The sequence below is a fragment of the Otolemur garnettii genome, unplaced genomic scaffold (genome assembly GCF_000181295.1).
Source record: "Otolemur garnettii isolate 467f Iridium unplaced genomic scaffold, OtoGar3 scaffold00086, whole genome shotgun sequence".
NCBI lineage: Eukaryota > Metazoa > Chordata > Mammalia > Primates > Galagidae > Otolemur > Otolemur garnettii.
In genome coordinates this window covers 4,163,098-4,190,549 of record NW_003852481.1, presented here as the reverse complement: position 1 = coordinate 4,190,549, position 27,452 = coordinate 4,163,098, and the positions used below count along the sequence as shown (strand labels likewise).

Here is a 27,452-nt window from a genome sequence, read left to right as displayed (position 1 = left end):
TCACTGATTCTAGAATTAGCAGACTAGCGAGTCAAAGCTCAGCTCCAATGTTTACCAGCTGTGTCACCATGGACGAGATGCCTTCCCTCACTAAGCCTCAGTTTCCTCACCTGAAAAATGGACACAGTGATAGTACCTACATCACAGGGTGGTTATGAGACTTGGCAAAGGGCTTGAAAAGTCCTGGGTAACAAGAATCTGAGAAAAAAGTAACATTCACTGCTGCTATAGCTGCTAATTCATGTGACATTTGTTGAGCTCTTTCCATGACGTCAGTGCTGTGCTGGTCTGGCATAACGAAATGAAGCTGGCTCTCCCCTGCTAGGAGCCCTTTGCCTGGTGAGGGAGGGAGGCAGATGGGTGGACAGACCAGGCAAGGGGAACGCCGGGCTGGGGAGCAGAGGGGAATCCCCCATGACCTCGCCTTCCCTGGACTTGGCTTTGGCTTTCCCAGTCCATGCCACAGGATGAGAAGTAGTCCTCTCACTTGAACAGCTCAGAGTCCCCCTTGGCACCCAGAGTCTCCAAATTAGGCTGCTGTGAGAAGAAGTGGCACAATCAGGAAATGGCCATGTCTGTGGCTTCCTGAAATAGCTGCTCTTTAAGAGTAAATCTCATGAACCATGAATGCTACAGGTGATGGCCCAGAGTTAGCATATGTACCCCAAACAAGTTAACCAAGCTTATAATGGGCTCCTCACACACCCCTGGAGGCTGCCTGAGAAGATGAGGCCCTTCCCTGGACTCAAAACACACTCCACCCCTAGACTCAATGCTGGGCTGGACTCAGAGGGAGCTGGAGTCCTGCCCAGAGGAGCTGGCTACCATGTTTGCACCACGAGTGCCCCTGGGCACTCCTCTCTCACCAAAGCCGCTGCTGAATACCAGGCCAGACCTTCTGAGGAATAAGCAAAGCTCCATGGGGCTGGTGCCCAAGGACCCTGGGCCTATCGTGGAGACAGTGACCTTCACAGTGTGAAAGCCACAGACCCACTGGGGCCTGCCACCTCATTCTCAGCTGCACCCGTCACCCCACACCTTCCAGGCCCAGGCTCTGCCGTGTGTCCAGCATCTTTTCTCCCTCTGCTTCCTCATTGCCCCACCTTCATTCCACTCCTGGATGGGCTGGACTACGGCAAGAAGTTCCTCCCTGCCACCCTCCCCCACCATATCCCTCCCAGCACCTAGGTCAGGGGATACTTATCTCTAACCAGGCCACCCCCTCCTCAGAATCTTCCCCAGCTCCCCACTGCCCAGGAGAGGGACAGACTGGTAGCCTCATTACAGATGTTATGTGCAGACAGGTTTTGTTTGACCCACATAGTATCTTCAAAATTTTCGAACCAGTATTTTAAAATCAGGAGTTGCACATAAAAATTCAGATTTATGGCTTGTCTTAAACACCAGGAGATCTGTCAAGGGTTCACAAATTTACCTGGCAGCCATCAGATGGAGCTGGGTCCCAGCAGTGGTCTACTCCACCAGCTACATTGAATCCCTTATGCCGTAGCCTTACACAAGGGAGTTTGAGAGCCCAGCCAAGAGACTGAAGTCTAGACTCTTTGGCCTCCTTTCCTTAATCCTGCCCTAAGCTTTCCTTGGAACCTCATCTATCACTACAGACAAAAATGAACATAGGACATATCTTCCAAACTGGAATGCTTCTGAAAGTAAAAAAGGACACTTAAAATAATTAGCAGGTGTTCATCAATACACAACAGGCATAAACTGAGACCTTTCTGCCAAACCTGGACATAGGGTCACACAAACTACTGGCCCCAATTTAGGCACCACATACCCCAGGCTCCGACTAAGCCACATGGTTCAAATTTCCTAAACGTGGCCTCTTTCAGCCGGGTTGTTACTACTTCCAGAAATACTTTTCCTTCTCCTCTCTCCCTGCCAAGATCCAATCAGCTCTTCAAACCCAGATCAATTGTCCCTAATCCTCAGAGAAACGCAAATCAAAACCACACCAAGATATCACCTAACCCCAATGAAAATAGGCCCCCATCACAAAGTCCCCAAGCTGCAGATGCTGGCAAAGATGCAGAGAGAAGGGAACACTTTTACACTGTTGGTGGGATGGCAAACCAATATAACCGCGTTGGAAAGAAGTGGAGAATCCTCAAAGAACTTAAAATAGATCATCCGTTTAATCTCACAATCCCATTACTAGGCATCTACCCAGAAAAAAAAATTATTTCATCATAAGGACATTTGCACTAGATTGTTTATAGCAGCTCAATTTACAATCACCAAGATGTGGAAACAACATAAATGCCGGTCAACCCAGGAATAGATTACAAAGCTGTGGTATATGTATGCCATGGAATGCTATTCAGCTATCAAAAAGGATGGAAACTTCACATCTTTTGTATTAACCCGGATGGAATTGAAGCACGTTCTTCTTAGTAAAGTATCACAAGAATGGAAAAGCAAATATCCAAAGTACTCATACTAATATGAAGCCAGTAGATGACTGAATACATGCCCACATAAGAGAAAAACTCAAATCAATTTAAAGTAGGGGTGAGAGAATGAAGGAGAGAGGAGAGAGGGGAGGAGGGGAGGGCATGGATGTGCTCCCACTTAATGGGCACAATGTTAGGGCATACGGCACACCTCTTGGGTGCGGGATACAACTAAAGGAAGGACTCTACCTAACAAATACAAACTTTATAACCTAGTAGTTTGTACCACACATTAACCTGAAATTTTTTTAAAAAAAAAGCCCAGATCGAATGTGACTGCTTCTTTGAAGCATTCCCATGTTTCGTAGCTGGAATCCCATTCACCTCTTCTGAATTTGTAAATTGGCTATTACCCTTCTCGGGTTCTTGAATTGGAATCATGTCACTTACTCAGTCAACAAACATTATGACACTCTGGGGATACAGTGGGGAACCAAGCCAAAGCTCCTCCCTCGTCCAGCAGGTATTTGACCGTGGAAGTCAGTCTTGCTCAGCGGCACATTAACTTCTCAAGGACAGGAATTGCATGTGGAAGGTCCGGTGCTTTGAGAACAACAGATGACCATTTGCAGATTAAATTGTAATAGCGTCTCTGTGTCTTACCCTCCTCATCTGCCACAGGGGAATACTACCCACCCTCCTCTCTTACTGCACAGCTCTGAGGACTCAGGAGTTGCAAAGGAATGGTGCTTCCTAAAGCTAAAAACATTGTAGCTTGTAGAGTTCTAAAAACAGCAGCTACTGATTAATGCAAAGTATGCCGGCAGTCAGCACATCCCAGGCTACTGCCTCTTAAAATTTCTAACTCTCAGAGATGGGTATTATCATTCCTTTTCAGTAGAGGAGGAAACTGAGGCTCAGAGAAGTTAATGACTCATGTGTAAGGCAGAGTCAGGCTCAGCCCCGGCGTGTCTGGCTCCGGACTCTGAACGCGTTCCACCACACACTCTGAATGCTTTCCACCATGCAGCGCTGAAAACTAACTGGATTCCAGTGTGACCCAGTTTCTCCTCTTAGGAGAAATGCATCTCAGAGAAATCTAAGTTTAGCATTTCTCCTGTTGGCAGAGACTGCTTCCCCCCTAATTGACAGTGAAGGAGGTAAACCAACGATGGCACGGAGGGACCAAGCCATGGGCCCACCTGGCCAGCCCTGGGCCTGAGCCTGTCTCTTCCCACCTCCAGTGTCCCATGGACATTGTCCCCTTGGCCTCTGTGGGCAGTGGGGACTTTCAGAGACTGCATCAGGCCTGGTCTAGGGCTATAGCAGGCCACTGATGACACTGGAGAGGAGGGTGACACCTGCTGAGGTCCCCCACCCTGACACAGGCCAGAAACTCCATTGAGCCCAGGGGAGCAGAGAGGGTAAATGATGTGGCAGTGGGGTGGTCCCAGCCCACCTGGTGGGGCTGTGAGTGCCTCTCACCTGGGGCTACTTCTTAGTAGCCGTCGGTGGGGCCTTTACTCTTGCCAGGAAGGAGCACAAATTGGGTCTGAAAGCCACCCGAGCATGATTCCGGAATTCCCTGTCTGTGAGACTGTGCTACTCATGTCAATGAACAGCCAACTCCCTGCGATGTCTGCTGGCTTCTATAATTACTTGGGGAAAATGTCATGTTTGCCACTGTGCTATTAGTGTAGCACACAGGCTAAGATACAAACAACTCCATACCAGTATAAATATTTTTAATGGCGCTGTTCCAACTCTCTGGTGCGTGTGCTTCCAGATGATCACACAGGAGAAAATCAAAGAGAGGGATCCTCTGTTCCACAGTGCAGTCATGAGGAGGCTACATCTGAAGACAGGCAGCGCCAATCTGGTGTAAAATTCGATCTGATCCCTGCACTGGAAACCATATTTATTCTCTCTTGCTTGAGATCTGAATGCTATCTTAATTGATGATGGAACAAAGGCTAGATGTTTAAGCAGTCTTCACAAAAACCTTTAGCAGAAGTCTGATAAGGACTAGGAAAGGGAAGAATCAGGCTGACTTTGGGCAAAACAATGACCCACCGCAGACCTCGGTTATAAATCCCATCTGTAAAACAGGGATAAGATAGCAACTGACCAAAGTGAGGTTAGCTTTTTTGTACTTTCTTCAAGCTCCAAAATATATGAGGCATCAGAGGCCTGTGATTTGATACCAAAATAATATGCCCTGTGGCTCCTGCTGACTCTAGGAGAGGGGACAGGCTGCCCTGACATTTACAAGGCCCAGGGCCAATGGCCAGGGCAAGATTATAAATGGAAGCCCATATATTATGTGTCATATTATTTAGAAGTTATAAATTGAGCTAATGAAATAAAATATGCTTTGCTCTTCTACCTTAACAAACAGGATTTCAAAATGACCCAGAAGGCCAGGATAGACTTTTGAATTCTTGAACTCCTTACAGCTCCACCCCTCAGCATGGTAGCAGGCAGAGCTGGCCTCAGCCTCCCCCCATCCCCACTGCCGTCTCTAATTCACATGGTAAAGGCAATGTGACCAGATGTTCTGCTTTTGGCAGGACAGTCCCAATTTTTAACAATTTGTCCCATGTTCCACGGTGTTTTAAAAAAGTCCTGATTTTTTGAAAGAATGTACGACAAGCTAGGGAACGGCGGGAGAACAGGAAGGGAATATACGGTTTTCAACTGCCATGTAGCTATTATGCCAGGATATGAGTTTTATATTATTTTTGCTAATTTTATAATGTTAAACTTTAATAATAACAAATAATTGTTGAGAACTGATTATAAAAGTTCGCATTGTTGATCAGTTGTTAAAATTCGATGAGAAATATGCATAATATACATAATTTTTTTAATGTATTATATTTGTAAATTGTACTTACGTTGAAATTAAAAATATATATATTACAATACTATTTTGGCATTCTAGGAAAATTTTTGTTGCTCTATAGAGACCAAATTTTTAAGTAAGAAACCACCCCTCCACCCTCTGGTCAATGGTGTCCTGCTTTACCAACGTTAAAATCTGGTCAACTTAGGCAAAGGGGACTTGCACACATTGCACACGTGTTCATGAGCAATGTGGCCTGCATGCCCAGGGTCTGAACACACACATGTACCCACACACACACTCAACCACCATGGACCCAGAGGTGTGTACACCAGCAGCCTTGAGGCCTGATAATGAACTTGAGCTGGAAATCCTAGGGTGGTCTAGAAGAGGGAGCACTTCTATTGATTCCACCAACTCCTCACCCTGTAAGGAAACACAGACCCAGGGGAGGCCAGAGTGGGGCTAGGGACAAGCACCCTTCTTGACTGGGACTAGGGGCAGCTCCAGAGGTGGAGCAAATGATGTGCCATTGGCAGTGGGCTAATTTCCTTAATATATAAAGAACTCCTTCCAATCAGAGAGAAATACTCAACTCCACTACAAAAAAATAAAGAGACTCCATTGAAAAGAATATGAATAGCTCTGAAACATGAAAAGGTTAGAAGTTTGGTAACACGCTTTGTTGATGAGGGTGTAAGAAGCAGACCCTCTCATCCCAGTGCAGGTGGGAGTGAAGGTGGTGAGAGCTCTTGGAAGCACAATTTGGCAGCTGCTATAAACATTAAAAATGTCTATATGCTTTGACCCAGCAATTCCGCATCTAGTTATGGAACCTCAAGAAACATTTCAACAAGAAAGAATATTTATTGCAGTAGTTATAATAGCAAAATATTGGAAGTGATCCAAAATTCTACCAATGCAGAACTGGTTAACTTGGCAATGCCCTCTCATGCAATCGAATGGCCTTGAACAGATCTACATACAAGGAATGACCTCCATCAGTAAGTTACTAACCAATAAAGAAACGTGCCCAGGACAGTGGTGTCCTGCTTAGATTTGTGTGAAAGGAGAAATCCATATACACTTATGCTCAATGTGCAAAGACCCTCTGGAAGGACAAACAAGACACGATTAACAGCAGCTACATCTAAGGAGAGGATCTGCCCAGCTGGGGAGATCTGTGGGCAGGAGACTTACTTACTCCGTACTGTGTTGCTTTTGTGCCTTTTAAATCTTGCACCATGTGTATGTTTTACAAAATATTCATGTAATAAAAATAGAAAAACTTAGCTCATCACTCTGTCCCTTTCTTAATGGTACTTATCTTTTCTCCTTTCTATTAACATGAGTCATACACAAATTTCGTCATCTATATTTTACAGTTGGTGAGGGCAGAATTCATGTCAAATAGTAACTAACATTTTTGAGCATTTATTATATGCCAAGCCCTGTTGTCAATACCTCATCTGCTCTATCTCACTTATTTCTCTATAGTGACCTCTGATGGTAGAGACTGTTGTTACCCCATTTTATAGTTGAGGAACCTCAGACTCAGGCAGGGCAACAGTTAAGTTGGCTGTGTGCTGGGGAAGGTGATTCTAAGACTATTATTTACCTCTAGTGCTGGCTGACTTCAAGACCACCTTAAACACTATGCAGAGAACTCATTCTTTGTATCCTCTCCCCGAAAGACACAAGAACAGTATCTGAAATCAATAAATCCTTGTTCAATGGATGAATGAGTGAGCGAGTGAATAAATGATGAACCTCCCTCATCAGCAGTCACCCTGCATGTTGTGCTCCTACGTCATGAGAATGCTGTCCCTAGATTTGAGGAGAGGTAAAGAAAAATGGGCATCCTTAGAAGTAGCCATAGGTTTCCATTTCCTGCACTGCCTAGAGAGAAATCCAGGGAAGGAATTTACCAGCTAAGGAAGATGAAGGGGTTCATGGTTTCACACAAGAGAGGATATTTTTTAAGCAAAGGTACTAGGGCTTAGACCAGAGCCTGAGGGCTAATTCTGTCACTTCTGCACAAAGCATAGCTCATTTCTCAAAGCTCTGAAATGTCAGAGAACCAACTGCACAGTCCCTGGACATACAGAGCCCCAGGGTCCCTTCCAATAGCAGGTCAGCCTGCACTTGGTCATCCTGCAGTCTGAGGGCTGTGCAACAGTGAACCCCACATTGGACCACACTGTTTGAGCAAAGAAAGAAAGGTTGCTGGCGCCTCCTCCTCTCAAAAATAGCTGATGTATTCACGTGTCTGTTTGCTTTCCATAAAAAACAAAGCCTACTTCAGGCTTCCCAAGCCCATGTTCCTTGCACACAATTCTGTCTCCTCATCTTGCATGATTTATATGGGGCTTAAATAATAAATTGCATAGATGCTGTAGAATTTATACTGCTCCAAGTAGGTCATTAAATAAATCACTGTATAATTTATATAAATGAACCTAAATCATGCAGTAGGAGGATTTCATTAGAAAATCAATCCTGTGAGTGGATAAACATGAGGACTGGCAGGAATACGGTTGCTTTTGAAAAGTCCCTCTGTCTGTGACCACAAATAAAGGTGCTCAGTGCAGGAAGCATTCTGCTCCTGCTTCCTGCTCAGCACGGATGCTCCCACGGAGCTGGGCTCAGGCTGCCTCCAACAAGATCTGCCTCCACCTCTGAGTTTCCAGGCTTTTCTACCAGAAGCCAACACAACTACAAGGACTCAAAGCCAGCCAGCCTCTTCCTATCTGCATAGCAGATCCTAGGATAAAAGATTAGGCTTGGTGCATTCTGCATAAGGGAACCCAGAGGGTGCTCTCACCAACCCCAAGCCCCGTCTCAGCTTGAACACAGGCCAAGAAAGAAGGCTTTGGTTGGCAGAACTGTTCACCTTGCCGTGGGCAGATGTCTACCTGGTGCGACTGCCTGAGAGCTGGCGAGTGCCCTGGCCTCCCACATACAATCTGTTCCAACCTCTATCAGGAGCTCATTCTTAAGGGGACATAAAGGGCAGATTGACCCAAGGGGCAGGTCCAAGTAGGGTAGCTTAAACCCCTCAATTCCAGTCTAGCCTCACTCCAGGACAGGAGAGTCCCAGGATTTCCACACTGGCCAGGAAAGGTTTCTTGTTAGCAGCAGCCTGAGGCAGCTCTGCCAGCCTGGGTGGGTGGCCTGCAGTTAGCTGTTGAAGGCACAGGCCTTCAGGAGAAGGGAGCTTCAGGCAAGAGGAGATCCTGTATTTTTAAAATCATTGCTTGAGACAGATCAGCGAGATTGAATTAAACAAGAGACAAGCTGAACAAAGTGCTCTGACAAGCTCCCCTAGAGACACTCCTGCCTCTGCCAGGCTTCCCTGAATCCTTTGGGGAGTTTGGCCACAAGGAAGCTGAAAAAGTCATGAGGTGACCGAACAGCATTTTTAGTCTCTCCAAGGATGTGAGTTTAAAGACACCGAGCCCCCCAACACCTGAAAGCCCCAATTTCTTGGGTTGCACACTCTGAAGTACTGCAGGTCCAGGGCTCCTGATGGGGTGGAAGCTGGGGACAGGGCCCAGGAGGTCAAGTGAGGACCACAAACCTGCCTACCCCACAGCATGGGGACATGGCCCATGCCTTTCTCACCCTCTGCTCCGTGGGGTCACTGTGCCCAAACACTTAGGGGGGACAGTGTCCTTAGTCTTCACTGAGAGCTTTGGTGAATCATGCCTAAGAAACAAAAAATGAACCCCTGAGACTGAGACACCTTTGAGTCTCCTGGACATTGCTCCATCTCCCGGTCTTAGTGAGCTGAGGCCAACAGCTGAGAAAAAATCCATCACCTGAACAGCCTGCCCTTCACCAAATTTCCCCACTAGACCGCTGCCTTAGTCCCCTCAGGCCTCCATAACAAAATGCCATAAACTGGGTGGCTGTGATTCTTTCCTCGCAGCTCTAGGGCCTGGGAAGTCGCGATCAAGGCACAGATTTGCCTGCTGAGGGCTCATTTCTGGGTCACACGAAGCACCTTCTCCATCTGTCCTCGCATGGTGAGAGGGATGAGGCTGTTCTCTAGGGCCTCTTTTCTAAGGGCGCTAGTCCCACTCATGACCTAACACCTCCCAAAGGCTCCATCTCCAACTACCACCACACTGCTGGTTAGGTTTTAACTTATAAATTTATGTGGGAACATAAACATTCAAACCATAGCCACTATCAAGATCATCAAGAGGGTAGTGGCCAAGAGAACCAGCATCCTATACTTCCAAGATCTCTTTTAGGGTCACAACTGAGATTTTTCCTGTTTTGACATGTGAAAGAAAAAGAAAGAAGAGAGAGTGAAGGAAGGAGGAAGGGAGAGAGAGAAGGAAAGAAGAAAGAGTGAAGGAAGGAGGAAGGGAGAGAGAGAGCTCCTAAATCCACTGTCTCCCTTGGTCTCTCCAGCTACTACCCTGTTCATCTCCCGCCTTCATTGCCTGATAGCTGTTTTTTGAATGGGCTCCATCTATTGCCTTTTCTGCTTAGTATTTCCCCTGGTTTCAAACGCCACACCCATGAAAATCCCTCTCAAATCTATCTTTCTGACATTGATCAGTGACCATCTCCAGTCGTCATTAAGTCTCCCCAATTGAATGCCCCACCACTGGACCCACCATCCCTCTCTCTGCACCTGGGCCTTCTTCCCTGCAGTCATTATCACTATGAAGGGCATCATTGTCCTCAAGTTTCTGAGGTCTTTTGAACCCTCTAACTCATTTATACCCAAAAGGATTCCTTCACCAACTCCTGACAATCGTCCTGTAATATCTTTCTCATATCTACTGCATTCCTGCTACCTTCACCCCAGACCAGCCCTTATCATCTCATACAAGATTAAGATAAACTCCTTTTCAAAGCTTCAAGGGCCTATAAGGGTACATGTGAATCTCTCTAAATGTAGAATATAAATTTCTTAACACAATAACTAAGAAAATGATATGAAGGCTATGTTAACCAGTTGAATGAAAGTATTTCAAATTGTATATAGAAACAACACACTGTATCCCATGATAGTATTAATGTACACCGCTATGATTTAATTTAAAAAAAAAAAAAAGCTTCAAGGGTTCCATCCATCCAAACCTACATGTGACAGGTGAATAAATGAAGATTCAGAGAAGGGCCAAGACACACAGATACTTGTAGTCAACACTTGAACCCAGGCCCCCGACTCTTCCCTTCACCTTTCCCCTACACCAGAGGTAAACTTCACAGTGGCAGCCTAATTCTTCTCACTTTTCCTGACCATTTACCAAGTCACTTTGGGGTGAGCCTGTGCATCTCACCCACAAGGGTGGAACCAGCAGTTAGACTGCACCACATGGTCACCCTCCCCTGGTGAGGGTTTCCTAGATTAGAGATGGACATCTGGCTCAGGAGGCCAATTGGATTTTTTTCTCCTAATTAGAGACAGGAATTGCTAATTCAGTGAGAATTAGTCTCTTGATGGTAGGCTGCCACCTGCCCTGTGCTCTGAGGTGCAGAAGAGAGCTGGCTGCAGAGTGGTATACATGCACAGGAAGGAGTAGATATAGTGGGAGAAAGAAGCCTGACCTTTCTGCTACACAGGGGGCCAGAGGGTAGGCGTGGGGCTCAGGGAAGGATAGGTGGTTTTATCTGCCCCATTATCCCATCTATTTCCCTAATCCAACCAAATGAACATATAATCAACCAAATCACACACATACACACACAACACAAACCTACACAGGGTAGAGGGTAATTTATCCCAAGCCCCTGTAAACATTTGCCCTGCAAGGCATTCAGGTACATGAACGTTCTGATCACCTGCCACTAAACTTGCTGTCTCAGCTCCCCACCCCTGCCTGCCACTCTACCCCCAACAAATCCCTAGACTCCTCACTCTCATTGCCTGGAAGACAACCTGCTCTAGCCACATCAACAGGCTCATGGTTTGTTGAATAGACCTTGCTTCTACATCTTTGTAAATGCTTTTGGCCCTTATGCAATGCCTTGGCCCCTCCTCCCAGCACTCTGTGTCCCTCCCTGGGTGACTCCAAACCCTGCCCAAATTATTTTCCCTAGAAAAGCTCCCCTGGTGAGACACAACTTAACAGCACCTCCACCTCCAGCCGCAGCCCAGCTTCCACTTCCTGTGGAGATCTAGTCCATAACACACACTCCGGAATGTGAATTCTATGGTATGGCTTTCCCAGCAGGTGTCCTGGCTTCCTGAGGGTCTGTAAGCTCTTTAGCAAGGGAGTCAGGCATCCCCTCTGTACAGCATCCAGTACAATACTTTCCACATGATAGACACTCAGTTAATTTAACTGCCTGGCTGGCTAAAATAGAGAAAGTAATAAGCCATCATCCAAACTTGCTCTCCATGGGCCTCTAACTGCCTCCCTGAAAATGGCAGCCTCAGGAGCTCTGGGGCCCTCTACTCGCTTCCAATCCCAAATTAAGATGCATTACTGCATGGATGACTCTGAGCCTTTTGAAACAATCAGAGCAGGGATCAGGCAGACAGCAAAGCTAAAGTCCTGTGGGGCAGGATCTTGGAAAGCAAGACCTATCAGGGAATGTGTGAGTATGAAAATGCACAACTCAATCCCCAAGCTAGGACAGGGAGCCACCTCACCATCATGCCAGGAGCACAATATCAGGACTGGGACCTCCAAACCAATCCCAAAACCTTTTCCATAGCCATCTCCTTCCAAAGCCCACTGTTAGCTTCAGTGATTTCCGCTATATTGTACCTGACATCTACATCCTACACATCACTCTTAACTACTCTTTAGAGTGGAGAACAAGAACAACCTAGGTGACTTTGCATCTTCTCTTTAACCAATGTTAGAAAACTAACACTGACTAGGGTTATCTCATTTAATCTTCACTATAAGGCAAGATTAGGTAAATCACCACTATTACTCCTATTTTTAGAAGAAAAACAGGCTCAAAGATATTAAGTATCTTGCCTAAAAGTATTAAGCATGCCTAAAGCCATTCAAACAGGAGGTGGCAGAGCTGGGATTGGGTGGTGGTGGTGGGGGCTAAAGTTAGATATTTTCCTGTATACTTTGCTGCCTCCTGAGATAAGGCAGCAAGGTTTCATGCTAAGGAAAGGTTAGTCAACTGCAAATTAAGTCCTTCCTGACCAAAAGCAAGTTAGGGAGACCAGAAGGATGAAGTAACACATGAGAAATGAAACTGAGCACTGAGAAAGAGTAAGATCTTGTAAGCATTGCAAGACCACGTCCCACCCAGAGTGCTACAGCCTAGTCAGGCAAAACAGCATTAATGGAGAGTAATGGTTTAGATAACAAAGCACCAAAAATTAGCTTTGAAGGTGACCATCTCTTTCATGCAATAAAAGAATACTTGGAGTCCCATGGAAGGTGTAAGCAGGGGTTTTCTTTCTCCTTCCCTCATACCTCTGGTAAGTCAGTAGGCTTCCAAGATGCTGGAGGGCTTCTCTACCCACAGAAGCCCCCAAACTGCCACCACCAGTGAACTGAGAGCTTCATGAAAACAAAACACCAGGCTGGCAGCCCTCTCGGGGCCACTCCCCGTTACCAGAGACCTGAGCTAAGGCAGCAGACACCACACTGCTTCTGCACCTATCCGGTGCCTTTGTCCTTCCCAGGGAGCTTTATCCCTTCAGTGTTCATGTCACTGGTTCCCCACAAACATCTCCCAACTCCTGCCCAGACTACAGTGGCCACAGGGGGCTGGTGGGAGAGCTGTGCAATCCCAGAGTCTGGACATTCTGGGTAGGCTACCTTCTGGGGAGAAGAACAAAGGGGATCAGTGTCCCAGCTCTTCTCAATTCAGACTTTTCACTTCCATCCCCTGTCTACTGTTGCTGAGTGGCACAGATGCCTCAGGGGACAACTGAGCCAGAGCTCTCAGGATTGAGTAGCTGCTTGCCCTTTGTTGGCACATCCACTAAACTGAGGCTTCCACAGTGAGTAGGGCTCACACCTTCCCTCTTAAAGACTTACAGCCGACCAACGGGTGCCTGGAATGAGAGCTCCCCACCCAGCAGCCCTCCCAGTTCTGCTCACCTGGCTGCTCCAGCAGATTAGGGCACACCCTGAAGTATAGGGACCTTAAACCTACCGGAACACTCCACAGGCAACTCAAGGACAACACACTTGTCCCCAGCACAGTCAGGGATTGAATTTGGGGAACCAGGAGACAAGGCTACAGGCTGGATCCCATACCCCCAGGATTGTGTCGTTCAAGGGCACAGAGGGGAGATTTGGCTACTAATCATGGGAAGCAAGGACCCTGGTGGGGGGAACTGAAAGAAGAGTGCAAGGTGATCTGAGTCCAAATGCACTCACGGAGCACGCCTCCTCCCACAGGAAAGCTGCACCTTCAATCTGGAGCAGGATAATGGACAAGGAATCTCCCAGAAAACAAGAACATTGCTAACGAGCTCAGCTAGTTTGGAATGCTGACCCACAGGTCAGGGGAAGAGGGAGAAGAGCAGAGCCCACTGCTGACTGCCAGTCCCTGATTCCCAGGTAGCCCCTCCCCTATAAGCAGACTTTCCTAGCCTGTGGGGACAGTTTAGCCCCTCCCTGGTGGCTCTCTCCCCTGGCCTGGGAACTGACCCTTGACCTCTGCTGAATTAGCTCTTGTGCCCACCTCTGTGGAGACTAAACATAGGCTCACCCAACCCAATCCCACCAAGCATTGCTCCTCCACCCACCTCTGCAATGGGGGAAATAAGGAGTCTTTGATGGGGCCCCTGGGAGGTTTAGGACCCATCAAACATCTAGGGCATCTGAGTGCTTCTCCTAATCAACTAGAGCTGCTCACGGGTCCCAAAACAACACTACAGCAGGCTCTTTCCTCCAAGTGGCGCTTAGGGTAGGGAGGACAGCTTGCACAGTTCATCATAGCATTCCATCATACTGGGTATGGCTGATTCTTACATAATGTCTCAGAGATCAAACTTGGTATCTCAATACAATTCACACTGTTAAGAAGACTATAGGGCTAGAGAAAGAGAAAGGATTTCAAAGAATTCCATCTTTCCTTATCAACAAGAGACAGGGTGTCTGTCCATGTATATAGCATACCACTGCTGTAGCCTACAACTAGCAATAGTAATTGAGAAAACCACCACCCTAATGATATCTATAACCAATGTGTCCATCCAGAACCTAGACCCTCATCAAAGTACCCACAAAGTAAAGCAAAAGTCCTTATCCAATATATGCTACAGATACACTCTTAAGAGTAAGAGATGAGAAAAGCCCCATCTAACCAAACCAAAAAAAATCTGGAAACTAGAAGTAAAAGCTTCTTCAGATGAGAGGAGATTAACATAAGAACTCTTGACGTATGAAAAAAATCACAGTGAAAGGACATTCCCAAAGGAGCATACCAGCTGTCTAGCAAAGGATCCCAACCAAAATAAAAATACTGAGATGACAGATAAAGAATTTCAACATGTGAATTATAAGAAAGATCAATGAGATCCAAGAGAAAATGGAAAACCAACTCAAAGAAACAATAAAAATAATTCAGCAAATGAATGAAAAATGTAGAGCTAGATATATTTTTAAAAACCAAATTAAACTTCTGGAAATGAAAAATTCATTTGTGGAAAATTCAACAGTTTTAAAAATAGATGAGACCAAGCATAAGAAACAATTTCAGAGACTGAAGACAATTCTATCAAAAACTTGGTCAAAAATAGAGAACAAAGAATTAAGAAGAACAAACAAAATCTAAGAGAAATATGGGATTACATAAAAGAGCCAAATATAAGAATCATGAGAATCCCTCATGGTGAAGAAAAAGGACAAGGCACAAAGACCTATTTCAGGAAATAATTGAGAAAAACTTTCCTGCTCTTGCTAAATATTTGGACATCCAGGTACAAGACGATGAACAAGCACCTGGGAAATTTATTGCAAAAAGAATATCACAAAGGCATATAATCCTTAAACTGTTCAAAGCCAACTCAAAGGGAGAAATGCCTATGTTTTGCCATAAGGCAAAAACATCAAGTAACTTACAAAGGAAAACCCATCAAACTAAACAGCAGACTTCTCAAGAGAAACCTAATAAGCTAGAAAGAAATGCGGTCCTATCTTTAGTTAAACAGAATAATTGCCAACCAAGAATTTTGTATCTTGCTAAATTAAATTTCATAAGTAAATAAGAAATAAATTCTTTCTCAGACAAGCAAACACAGAGGGAATTTGTCACTACTAAACCAGCAGTATCAGAAATGTTCAAAAGTGCATTATACTTATAATAATATAATGGATATTAATAAGTGTAAAAATGCCCTTAAGTTATAGTTCACAGCTCTTATAAAACAACAGCACAAGAAATAAAACGAAACAGAAAAGTATCACCCAATGTGTTGAACAGATTAGCATCCCAGATATAATATTAACACTCAGTGGTAACAGTCTGAATGCCCCCACTTAAAATATACACACTAGCTGAGTACATGAAAAAATACAACCTAATTTATTTTCTGTCTCCAAAAAACACATCTAAACCACAGGGACTCCTATAGATTCAAAGTAATGGAATGGAAAAAATATTCCACACAAATGGAAACCATAAGTGAGCAAAGCTTGGTATCCCAATCCAATTCACACTGTTAAGAAGACCACAGGGCTTGGGAAAGAGAAATAATTTCAAAGAATTCCATCTTCCCTTGTCAACAACAGACAGGGTATCTGCCCATCCACATAGCATACCACTACTATAGCCTGCCTACAATTAGCAATAGCACTCTCATATTAGATAAAACAGACTTTTAATCAATAATTGCTTTTTTTTTAAAAGGAAAGAAAGAAACAGTGGATTTAAATAAGTCTCTTTAAAGGAGGGGAGCTAACAGATATTACAGAACATATTTCCTAAAAACTACTGAATATACATTTTACTCATCAGCACATGGGATATTCCCCAGCACATGGGATCATATCTTAGGTCACAAAACAAGTCTCAGCAAATTAAAATAAAGAAATTATACATATATCTTCTCAGATCACAGTGGAATAAAGCTAGAAGTCAATCCCAAGAAAAACTCTCAAATCTACACAAAGTCATGGAACTTAACCTGGTGCTAAATGATCCTCGGGTCAAGGATAAAATTAAGATGGAAATCAAAAGATTCCTCCAACTGAATGACATAGGGAACACAAGGTTTCAAAATCTATAGGATACAGACAAAGCAGTCCCAAGGGGAAAGTTCATAGACTTAACGCATAAAAGACAGAAAAATAACAAATTAACAACCTAATATCACATCCCAGGGAAGTATAAAAAGAAGAACATACCAACCCCAACGCTGGCAGAAGAAAATAAATAACAAAGCTTAGAGTAGAACTAAATGAAATGGACACCAAAAAGTAAAGAGTCAATGGAACAAAATTTGATTCTTTGAAAAAGTAAACAAAATCAATAGACCACTAGCCAGAAATAGAAGAGAAAGGACTCCAATAACCTCAATAAGAAATGAAAAAGGAGATACTACAACTGATATCACAGTAATATAAAATATCCTATGCAAGTACTACAGAAACCTCTACACAAACAAACTAGGAAAAACCTAGAGGAAATGGATAAAGTCTTGGAAACACACAACCTCCCAAGGCTCAATCAGGAAGGAATAAAAACTCTGAATAGGCCAATAATGAGCAGCAAGATTGAAGTAGTAATAAAAAATCTGCTCTCACAAAAAAAAAAACCCAGACCAGACAGATTCACCATTGAATTCTACCAGACCTACAAAGAAGAACTAGTACCTATCCTACAGAGACTATCCCACAACATCAAGAAGCAGGGAAACACCCCTAACTCATTCTATTAAGCCAGTATCACCCTGATACAAAAGCCAGGAAAGGACACGACAAAATGAGAAAACTACAGACCAATATTCCTATGAACATAAATTTTAAAATCCTCAACAAAATTCTAGCAAACCAAATTCCACAGCAAATCAAAAAGATAATTTGCCATGATCAAGTGGGTTTCATCCCGGGGATGAAAGGATGGTTCAACACATATATCAATAAACACGATTCACCACATAAACAGAAACATAACACCTATCCATCTCAATAGATGCAGAAAAAGCATTCAAAAAAATCCAATACCCTTTCATGATAAAAACCCTCAACAATGGCTTTGGGCCTGTGGCTCAAGCAGCTAAGGCACCAGCCACATAAAACTGAGCTGTCAGGTTCAAATCCAGCCCAGCCTGCCAAACAACAATGATGACTGCAACCAAAAAATAGCCGGGCATTATGGGACCTGTAATCCCAGCTACTTGGGAGGCAGAAGCCTGAGAATTGCTTGAGCCCAGGAGTTGGAGGTTGCTGTGAGCTGTGATGCCACAGCACTCTACCCAGGGTGACAGCTTGAGGCTCTGTCTCAAAAAAAAAAAAAAAAACCCTCAACAAACTAGGCATAAAAGGAATATACCTCAAAATCATAAAGCCATGTATAAGAAACCCATAACCCCACAACCCCACAACAGCCTACTGAGTGGGGGGAAATTGAAAGCATTCCCCGTAATAACTGGAATAAAACAAGGGTACATACTGTCACTACTTCTTTTGCAGTTTTTTTGTTTGTTTTGTTTTGTTTTGTTTGGCCGGGGCTGGGTTTGAACCCGCCATCTCTGACATATGGGGCCAGTGTCCTACTCTTCTGAGCCACAGGCACCGCCCCATACTGTCACTACTTCTATTCAACATAGTGCTATAAGTCCTAGCCAAAGCTTCACCAAGAGAAAGAAATAAAGAGCATCCAAATCAGGAAAGAGGAGGTCAAACTATCATTTGCTAATGATATGATCTTGTATCCAGAAGACTCCTGGAATTGATAACTAAATTCAGCAAAGCCTCAGGTTACAAAGTCAATATACATGAATCAGTAGCATTTCTGTATTCAAATAACAGTCAAATCGAGAGTCAAATACAAGATTCAATACCATTCACAATAAACTAAAAAGAAAATAAAATATCTAGGAATATACTTAACAAAAAAAATTTTTTGAGAATCTACAAGAACTACAAAACACTGATGAAAGAAACTGGAGATAACACAAACAAATGGAAAAACATCCTCTGCTCATGGACTGGTAGAATCAACATTATTAAAATGTCCATACTGCTGAAAGTGATTTACTGATTCTGCCCAATGCCAATCAAAATCCCAGCACCATATCTCACAGATCTAGAAAAAAAAATAATCCTAAGCTTCATTGGAACTAAAAAAAGAGACTGAATAGGAATCTTAAGTAAAAAGAACAAATTTGGAGGCATCACATTACCTAACTTCGAATTATACTACAAGGCTACAGTAACCAAAACAGCACGGTACTGATATTAAAGTAGAGACAGAGACCAACGGAACAGGTTAGAGAACCCCAAACTAAAACCATCTTCCTACAACTCACTGATCTCTGACGAAAGAGACAACACCATTTAGTGAGGAGAAAGAAGCCCCATTCAATAAATGGTCCTGGGAAAATAAAATAGCTCAGTGCAGGAGAATGAACAGGACCCCTATCTCTCACCATGTACCAAAATTAATTCAAGATGCATCAAAGACTTAAATGTCAGGCATAAAACCACAAAAATTTTAGAAGAAAAAGTAGAAAAAACTCTTTTAGACATTGGCCTAGGCTAGAATTTATGACTGAAGACCTCAAAGGCAAATATAATAACAAAAATAAATAAATAGGACTTAATAAAACTAAAAAGCTTCTGTACAGCAAAGGAAATAACAAGGGAATGGACAAGCTACAGAATGGAAGAAAATATTCCTAAACTACACATCTGACAAGGGACTGATATCCAGAATCTATGCAGAACTCAAACACATCAGCAAGAAAAAAAAAAAAAAAAAGCAGGCAAAATCATTAATGAAAGTTTTCTTTTTTTTAAGAAGACAGATAAATAGCCAAAAAACATATGAAGAAAAGTTCAACATCCCTAATCATCAGGAAATTACAAATTAAAACTGCAATATGATACCACCTTGCCTCTATCAGAATGGCCATTGTTAAAAAGTCAAAAAACAATTGATGCTGGCATGGATGCAGAAAGGAACACCTATAGACTGTCAGTGGAACTTCTTATTAGTAAAACGTCTATGGAAAACAGTATGAAGATTCTTCAAAGAAATAAATGTAGATCTACCATTCAATCCAGAATCTCACTGCTGGGTATCTACCAAAAGGAAATAAAGTCACTTTATCAGAAAGACACTTGCACTCAAAGGTTTACTGCAAAACAATTCACAATTGCAAAGATGTAGAATCAACCTAAGTTCCCTTTAATTCAGGAGTGGATAATAAAATGTGATATATACATACACAGAGAGAGAGAGAGGTGGCCATAAAGTTTGTGTGCGATTTTAAATTACACACTATTTTAAATTCCACATGAACTTTATGGTCACCCAGTATATAAGATCTGACAATTAAGTTCGGTTATGAACTTGCCACTAAGCCCTTACATTGGCAGCACCATACAAACAACTCAGCAATGTTCCATAACCCTGTTATATCTCACAGGTGTCTCACAGCTGTGTTCATGTTGATGTGTGTCAGAGTGTTACTGAGTAGTGTTCATTATTGTTGTTGCACATTTTTGTGTGCCATCGCGAGAATGTTGGAGCTTGAATGACAGCAACAATACTTGTAAAATTCTTATTAAAATTGGCAAGAGTGGAAGAGAAAACAGGGACACACTAGTCCAAGTTTGTGGGGATTGTGTCAAGAAGAAAACGTCAGTGTGCCAATGGATTAAATGTTTTTCTGAGGGAAGAGAAGGTGTCACTACTGAAGAAAGATCAGGGCAGCCAGTAACAAGCAGAACTGATGAAAACATGGCAAAAATTCATTGACTTGTGCATCAAAATCATCCATTGACTGTGAGAAGCATAGCAGACCAGTAAACATCAATAGAGAACTAGGGAAATCTTACCAAAAGTCTTGGCCAACAGCTCATGGCTGTTGCATCATGACCATGCACCAGTTCCTATGGCACTGCCTGTGAGGAAGTTTTGAGCCAGGAAACAAGTAACAATATTGGAACTCCATTCCTGCTCACCTGTATGACCCCTGATGACTTTCCCTTTACCCAAAGATAATAGGAAATACTGAAAGGAAGACATTTTGATAACATTTGGGATTTCAAGGGTTATACAAGAGTAATGGCTTTGATGGCCATTCCAGAAAGAGTGTGGACAAGACACTGGTGTCAGTGCATAGAGATATTCGGCAATGAGGTATGAAGCACTTTTTCTAGGATGTGTTCACGAACTTAATCGTCACATCTCATACACACACAAACACACATGCACCATGGAGTACTACTCAGCCATAACAAGAAATGAAAGAATGTCATTTGCAGCAATGTGGGTGGAGCTTGAGACCATTATCCTAAGTGAGGTATCTCAGGAATGGAAAACCAAACACCACATGTTCTCACTAAGCAGAAGCTAACAGATGGGCACAAGCAATATAAGGACATGAGAAACCAAGGAGGGCAGGGAGCGGGAGGGCGGGTGTGGAATAAAAACATACCTAGTGGGTACCACGAACACTGTTCTGGCGATGGGTACCCCAAAAGCCCATCGAAGCATTATACAAGATACCCACGTAACAAAAACGTTCATACCCCCTTAATCAATGTTTTGAAATAAATAACAGATATTCCAAAAAAATATTGTACTACGTTTTCTGCATTTTAGTGCATGTGGAAGCGGTTACTGTGGTGCAGGGGGGAGTCAAAAAATTCAGCAGATCTGTTTTCCTTTCCACTATCACAGATTAATGTGTTCAGTTTACCACCATTGCCATCATCAACATCATCGTTACCAACTAACATGTATTAAGTGCTTGTTGTATGCTACATACTTAACTTGCTCTATCTCATTTAATCCTTGCAAACAACTCAGTGACACAGACAAGGAGACTAAGGCGCAGAGGGCTGCACAGCAAGCCAACAGAAAGGCTGAACAAACCTGCAACTGTCCATCTGCCTCTGGGACCCGAGCCCATAGCAGGGGCTTTGCTGGTCACCACCCTAAGAGAGACTAGTTTCTGGCTCTGAGGTCTCAGTATAGACTCAGGATATTGGGCAAAACAGCTGCCCCCATGTAGGCCAGAAGAGAAGGCCTGTATGAGTCGGAGGAGGGGTCACTGGCACTACTGGGCAGCCTGTGGGGAGCACAGCCAGAGGAAGGAAGCAGCCCCAGTACTAGCCCTTAGCCTCGAGGCACACAAAGGACAAGGGCTGCCTGGGGGACAGACCCCGAGTCTTTTCCCTGCCTATCTGCAACATCCTACTTGGATCCCTTATTTCAACAAGAAGACTCCTCTTAAACTGTGGCCCTTGTGTGTAACCAGAGCCTTCCCAGAGTGCTGGCTTTCTTAAGACCAAAATAAAGCCTTGGATTGGGGTTTCATCCTGATGCTAAATACTTCATCTCCATTGTTTTCATTGGTGGGGTTATTTGGTAGAGAATCTGAAAACACACAAAGAGAGATGTGCAAGATTTAACTCTCTCTTTCATTCCTTAGGAAGAATTGTTTTCCAGGTAGAGAAGCGTGCAGCAGCATTGATTGCAGTGCTGGGGGCAGGCAGGGCCTGATGGCTGCCCCAATGCAGTCCTTTTGCCTTAGAAGACAAGCCTGTTCACTAGCGTGGGTACTAAGGACCACATAGAAAATATAGAGTAGAATTTCAGTCTAGAAAATTTAAATTGTAATTGATTGTCACGTACATATTCTGCTGGATACTAATGTAACATAACCACCATGAAAAGTTCCACAAATACATATAGATGATTTACAATATCAAATAAGTGTCCTAGAGTCTTACAAATAAACCAGGCCTGTGGCATTAGGTGAGTTGCTGACAGAGCCCAGGGGGAAAGGCAGATAGGTAACAAGGGGCAGGGAGAGACCTGGAATCTGAGGAACCCGTGTTCAGGTCTCAGATCAGGCTCAGAAGCTTCTCAGCCCCTGCTCCATACCACACCTGTCTATAAAAGGCGTTGATAATAACATCCCACCTGCATGGTGCTAATTGAGATCCTGCAGGGAAGAGTTCCAGGTGGTAGTGGAGGCTTCCTAAACACCTTTCCTGCTTATCAACCAAGATTGTTGTAACAATGCTGAATTTTACTGAGCCCTGCACTCCTGGAAAACAGCAAACATTAGTTTAAAAGTCACCCCCTACCTTTTATGTTTGCAGGAATGATGTACTGCAAAGAACCATCCTCCCCCTAAGACTCACTTACGACTCACAGATGCCGCCTTTCATCTAGGACAAGTCCGACACAGACCCTCCGAATTCTCATTCTTTGCCTTATAAACGATCAGGGGAACTGTTTTGTCCCAAATAGTTCAGTAAGAACATTGGGAACAAAATACTCGCTAACAAGATGTTAGTTCGATTTTCCTCCTCCCCCCGGCCCCTCAGCCCTGGCCCACCTTAGCACGAGTCAGCAGCCAGCCCCGCTCAGCACAGCCTGAGTTACTGTCCTCATCTGTTCACCGCTCTTCTTCACACCGCTTCCTTCCAGCCTCGTCTACTCCTCCCTACAAGAGAAAAATCCTTTTTGTCTCACCTCTGAGAAACCTGTGCCCCACCCCCATCTGTGATTTTATTCTAGAGTTTCAGGTACCCGGAGTTAATCACAGTCTGAAAACAGGTGAGTACAATACAATAAAAGGTTTTGAGAGAGAGAGAACACATTGACTTCACTTTTACTCACTTTTATTACAGTATATTATCATAATTGTTCTATTTTATTATTTTTAATCTCTTACTGTGCCTAATTTATAAATTAAACTTTATCATAGACATGTATGGAAAAATTCTATTTAGAGGGTGCCAAAAAGCGTATACACGTTTTAAGAAAGGAAAAAAAACTATTAAAATGGTAATAATATACCAATAACAAAAGATGTATACGACTAATGTTCGAGGGCCTCTTATAACTGCAGAAGTCAAACACGACTTGAGTATTACAATTTTAATACAATTTTTTCTTTCTTAAAATGTGTATACGTTTTTTTCTTTTTTTGGCACCCTCTGTATAGTGTCTGGTCTATCCGCAGTTTCAGGCATCCACTGAGGAGCTTTGAATATGTCTCCTGCAGAGAAGGGAGAAATGAGACCACTGTATTATGGTCAGAGAATCCCTATTACAATAACCCCTTCCTCCTCCACCTCTTGCAATAATCCTTCAAACAAACTCTAAATCTAGATTTGTTTTTTCTTTGACAATTACAAGTAAGGGTAACTGACAATGGCCATGGCATGACTCTAAGGCTCTCTCAGACTCAACAATTGTCCTCTAAAACTGATTTCTAGTCATAGAAAGTGCACCTGAACCAAGAGTCTGGAGCAAATAACACAGCCATAGTGTAGTAAAGCCACCCCAGAGGCTGCAGTGGCTCTCACAGATGAATTCCAATTATCCTTTCTTTCACCATTTTACTCTCATCTTTGAAGGCTGGTATCACATTCCAAGCCCTGGGTGAAGTATCTGAGTCAGCCCAAGTCACATACCTGGGTGGGAAAGTCAGGAGGCCAGAACAGGGAGACTCTGCCTCTGTTGGTTACGGAAGGCAGAGGCCACGCCCTGCATCCCAGCAGGGTTACAGGCAGTGAGTACAAAGCTCCATGTTAGGCAGCCAGAAGAAAAGTGATAAATGTCTGTTATATCTTTTCTGTTTTGTTTGGGGGGAGTTTATTGTTGTTAAACAAGATTCAAAAACTTGCTCGCTCGCTCTCTCTCAGTCAATAACATTGATTATATATATATATATAAAAAGAAAAGCCTACCCATAACGATGTGAGCCTGAGGGCTTCACAGAGCAGCGTGCAGACTCACAGGTGAGGCATCTCTCAACCCCCTCCTTCGAATTGCCCCCTGCCCACACCTTTAGCTTTAATTGATCAGCCCAGATGCTGAGGCAAGAAGGGTTCTTCTTGCTGACCTCCACAGTCTGAAGCTCCTGACAATCGTCCCCTAAGCCTGAGCCACTTATCATTGAAGAGGACCCTGGGCCCCATGTGACAGGAGAAGAGAAGGTGTCAGCATTAACCCGCTACCTGATCTGCTGGGGCCTCTGCCAAACGCCAGTGGGGAGCTGCAATCAATTGTCATGCAACGTGCCAGCGTAACAGCTGGTGACCGGCCATTAGGGTAATCCACCAAAGCTTGGGAATTTCAAGAACCCTTCAGCACACACAGAAAAAGAGAGTTATTGCAAAGCCAGGTGTTCTGGCCTAATTGCACGAACCAGTTGGAAATGTTAATCTGCCCCCACGAACTGCATTTTGCATGTGAGGAGTGTGGAAGAGAGACTCCCAGCCAAGGCTTACAGGGGAGAGCAAATACTTTGTGCCCTCATTTATTTACTCCTTTGAGGTCATTTCCAAGCCTTTGAGCAATAGAATCACAGAGAAATGTGACCTTGAGGGCATCAGCTCTGTGTCCTGCCGCAGTGCACAGCAGCGATCAAACTGTGCCAACCTGGCCCTCAGCAAGACATGCCCCTGCTTCCTAGAAACCTGCCTGATCCTGCCTCTCAGATGACATAGCAGCTAGACGTGCCCCGAGTTCAACCAGGAACTCTCATTCTCACCTGAGGAGCCAAAGGCACCTGTTCTGGGAGGCAGTAAAACCTGGTCATTAGGAGAAGTTCAGAAGCGGACGCAGCTGGCTTCAGATTCGTGCACTGTCCTGGCTGGATGTGTGACTTGGAATAAGTTGCCTAATGTCTCTGAGGTTTGGTTTTGTTTTTTGCAGGTGAGGATAGAAGGAAGTTTCCCTCCTTTCTGTATCTCCCTCACACACTGACATAAGAAATAGCTCAGGTGACTAAGGCTAAGCCCTTAGCAAAGTCTGTGGCTCACAGTGAGGACACAGTAAAATCGCTATTATTATTAATTCATTAGATTGGCTAATTTTATTCATTGGCAGGAATCAGGAATCTCAGAAATCAGAGTGTCTTCTTCGTGGCTGCATACTTCAAGACAGCACAGCTTTCTCACTAATCAGCGCCTTCATCCTCGTCTCTGCAGGCCCTGTCACTGGTATTTAGGGCTCTCTGCCATCTGGACTTCACTGCTGCTTCACGTTAACCATGGGTTTGCAACCCCATTCGTCGCCCCCACGTGCTCTACCCCGCCCCCTGGAATGCCCTTTCTGTCTACCACACCCTCCCAGACCTACGGTCATTCAAAGCCCAACTCAAATCCCGCCTTCTCCACAAAACTTACTCTGGCTGCTCCAACTCGTTCATTCAAAACCAGCCGCTGTCCAACCATCAGCCCTAGGCGAGGCCTGTGCTTCCCTGAGCCTGGGATAGAATGTGGACAGGAGATCCTCAGTCCCTGCCCTCCCTGCCCCTCCAATCTCTCACATCCCTGAACTGCAAAGGTACTTCACAGTTTATTCCCACCGATGCAACATCATTCATAGCCTCTGGATGCTAAATTCTTTAGAGAAATGACACAAGGCAAAACTGTGAAAGAAAGAACACAGACGCTGAGATCAGACAGTCTTAGGTTCGAGTCCCTGTGCTGTCTCTTGCCGGCTGTGCAAGCCTGGCATGGACTTATTATGCTCTGTCACCTCTGTCTGTCACTCTCTGTCACAATGTGGGGATTGCTGGCTCCTGCCCCAACCAGCTGCATCCCCTTTCTGACATCCTGGCATCACTGTCCCTTAGCTTTGCTCACAGTAGGATCTGAGGAATACCCCAATCTTTCTCTGTACTAGACACCAAGCAATGTACTCTCTCCTCACAATCTGTGCACCACATACAAAAAATAACACCAGGGTCTTCTTTTTCTAATCAGTTCACGGAACAGTTGAGCCAGCTATTTTGCAGCATTCTTTTCCTCCTTTTCTGCAAAGCTGTTTGTAAGTATATTTTTAAGCTGTCTGGGAAACATACATATCTTGTTATTCAAGAGCTATGTTACCACAACTCTGACTTCTGCTGGGGAGAAGGATCTAGCAGAGAGTAAAACAAACTTTGGTTTCTTTTGAAACAAATTGCACTAGTTCTGTACAATATTATCTGAACCCACGCAGAGTGGTGAGAATGCAGCAAAGCCCAGAAATCTCCCTGGGTCACAGGTGTGCTCTCAGGGTCTGCACTTACCCAAATGTCTTGGACACAGTCAGTGCAAAAGGACCCCTAGCCCTACTTGTTGCCTCTTTATACCATGTTCTCTTTCTCTTTGTAGCTTGAACGGTGCTTTAGGGTGGCAATGAAGTACGAGATAAACTGATTTGCCTTTGATCACAGAATATTTGTTCTAAGCTGGGTATATCAGCTCATGACTATAATCCTAGCACTCTGGGAAGCTCAGATGGGAGGATCCCTTGAGCTCAGGAGTTCAAGACCAGTCTGAGCAAAAGCAAGACTCCATCTCTACTAAAAATAGAAAAAATTAGCCAGATGTGCCTGTGTCAGGCACTACAGTCCCAGCTGCTCAGGAGGCTGAGGCAGGAAGATCATTTGAACCCAGGAGTTTGAGGTTACTGTGAGCTGTGATGATGCCACAGAACTCTAGCCTGGGTGACAGAGTTAAAACTCTGTCTCAAAAAAAAAAGAATATTTTTTCTAACTACTTCCACTCTGAGTCTAACCAAAAATATCACTTGAGGTGGGTTGTCAAAAGAGACCACCGCAAAAATTGATCAAAAAGATAATTTAAAAACTATAAAAGGGAATTAATTCATCAAAGTGCTGAGAACAGAAGACAGGGTGGGGAAGGAAAAAAAGCCACAGGGTGACTTAAGTCACGCTGATGGCAGTGACAGAGGACTGCAATGAGACCAGGGCCACTTTTCAAGGAAGAGACCCCTCCCTTGTCACTCCCCAGCCCCAAATCAGCAGCTGAAGACCTAGAGCGGGAGGGGCTGCCATGGAGGTCACTGAAGTGAGAAGACACCAAGCATCAGACTTCCGGCATTTTCCCCCAACAATAATCTTCCCAGTTTATTCCCACTAATGCAATGTCCTTCATGGCCTCTGGAAGCTGTAAAATCTGAAGAAATTGGAAGCTCTTCCTGGACATGGGTAGGACTTTCACAGTGGAACTGGCATCCCCAAGTAGTAGCATCCCAATTTTGCATCTTTCTCCTTGCCCACACACCCCAAAATGAACTTTCAGGTATAC

The 27,452-nt window shown here is 44.1% G+C and overlaps 1 long non-coding RNA gene across 1 annotated transcript in view; it reads right to left on the bottom strand.

Moving 5' to 3' along the window:
• The window catches only part of LOC111726912, a 38,016-nt gene extending 13,571 nt beyond the window's left edge, over nt 1-24,445 (bottom strand). The window contains exons 1-2 of the long non-coding RNA XR_002774576.1: nt 24,366-24,445; nt 22,736-22,843 (exon numbers count right to left, since the gene is read on the bottom strand). This is a non-coding gene — a long non-coding RNA (uncharacterized LOC111726912). The remainder of the gene's footprint in view (nt 1-22,735; nt 22,844-24,365) is intronic.
• Between the last annotated feature and the right edge of the window lie 3,007 nt (nt 24,446-27,452).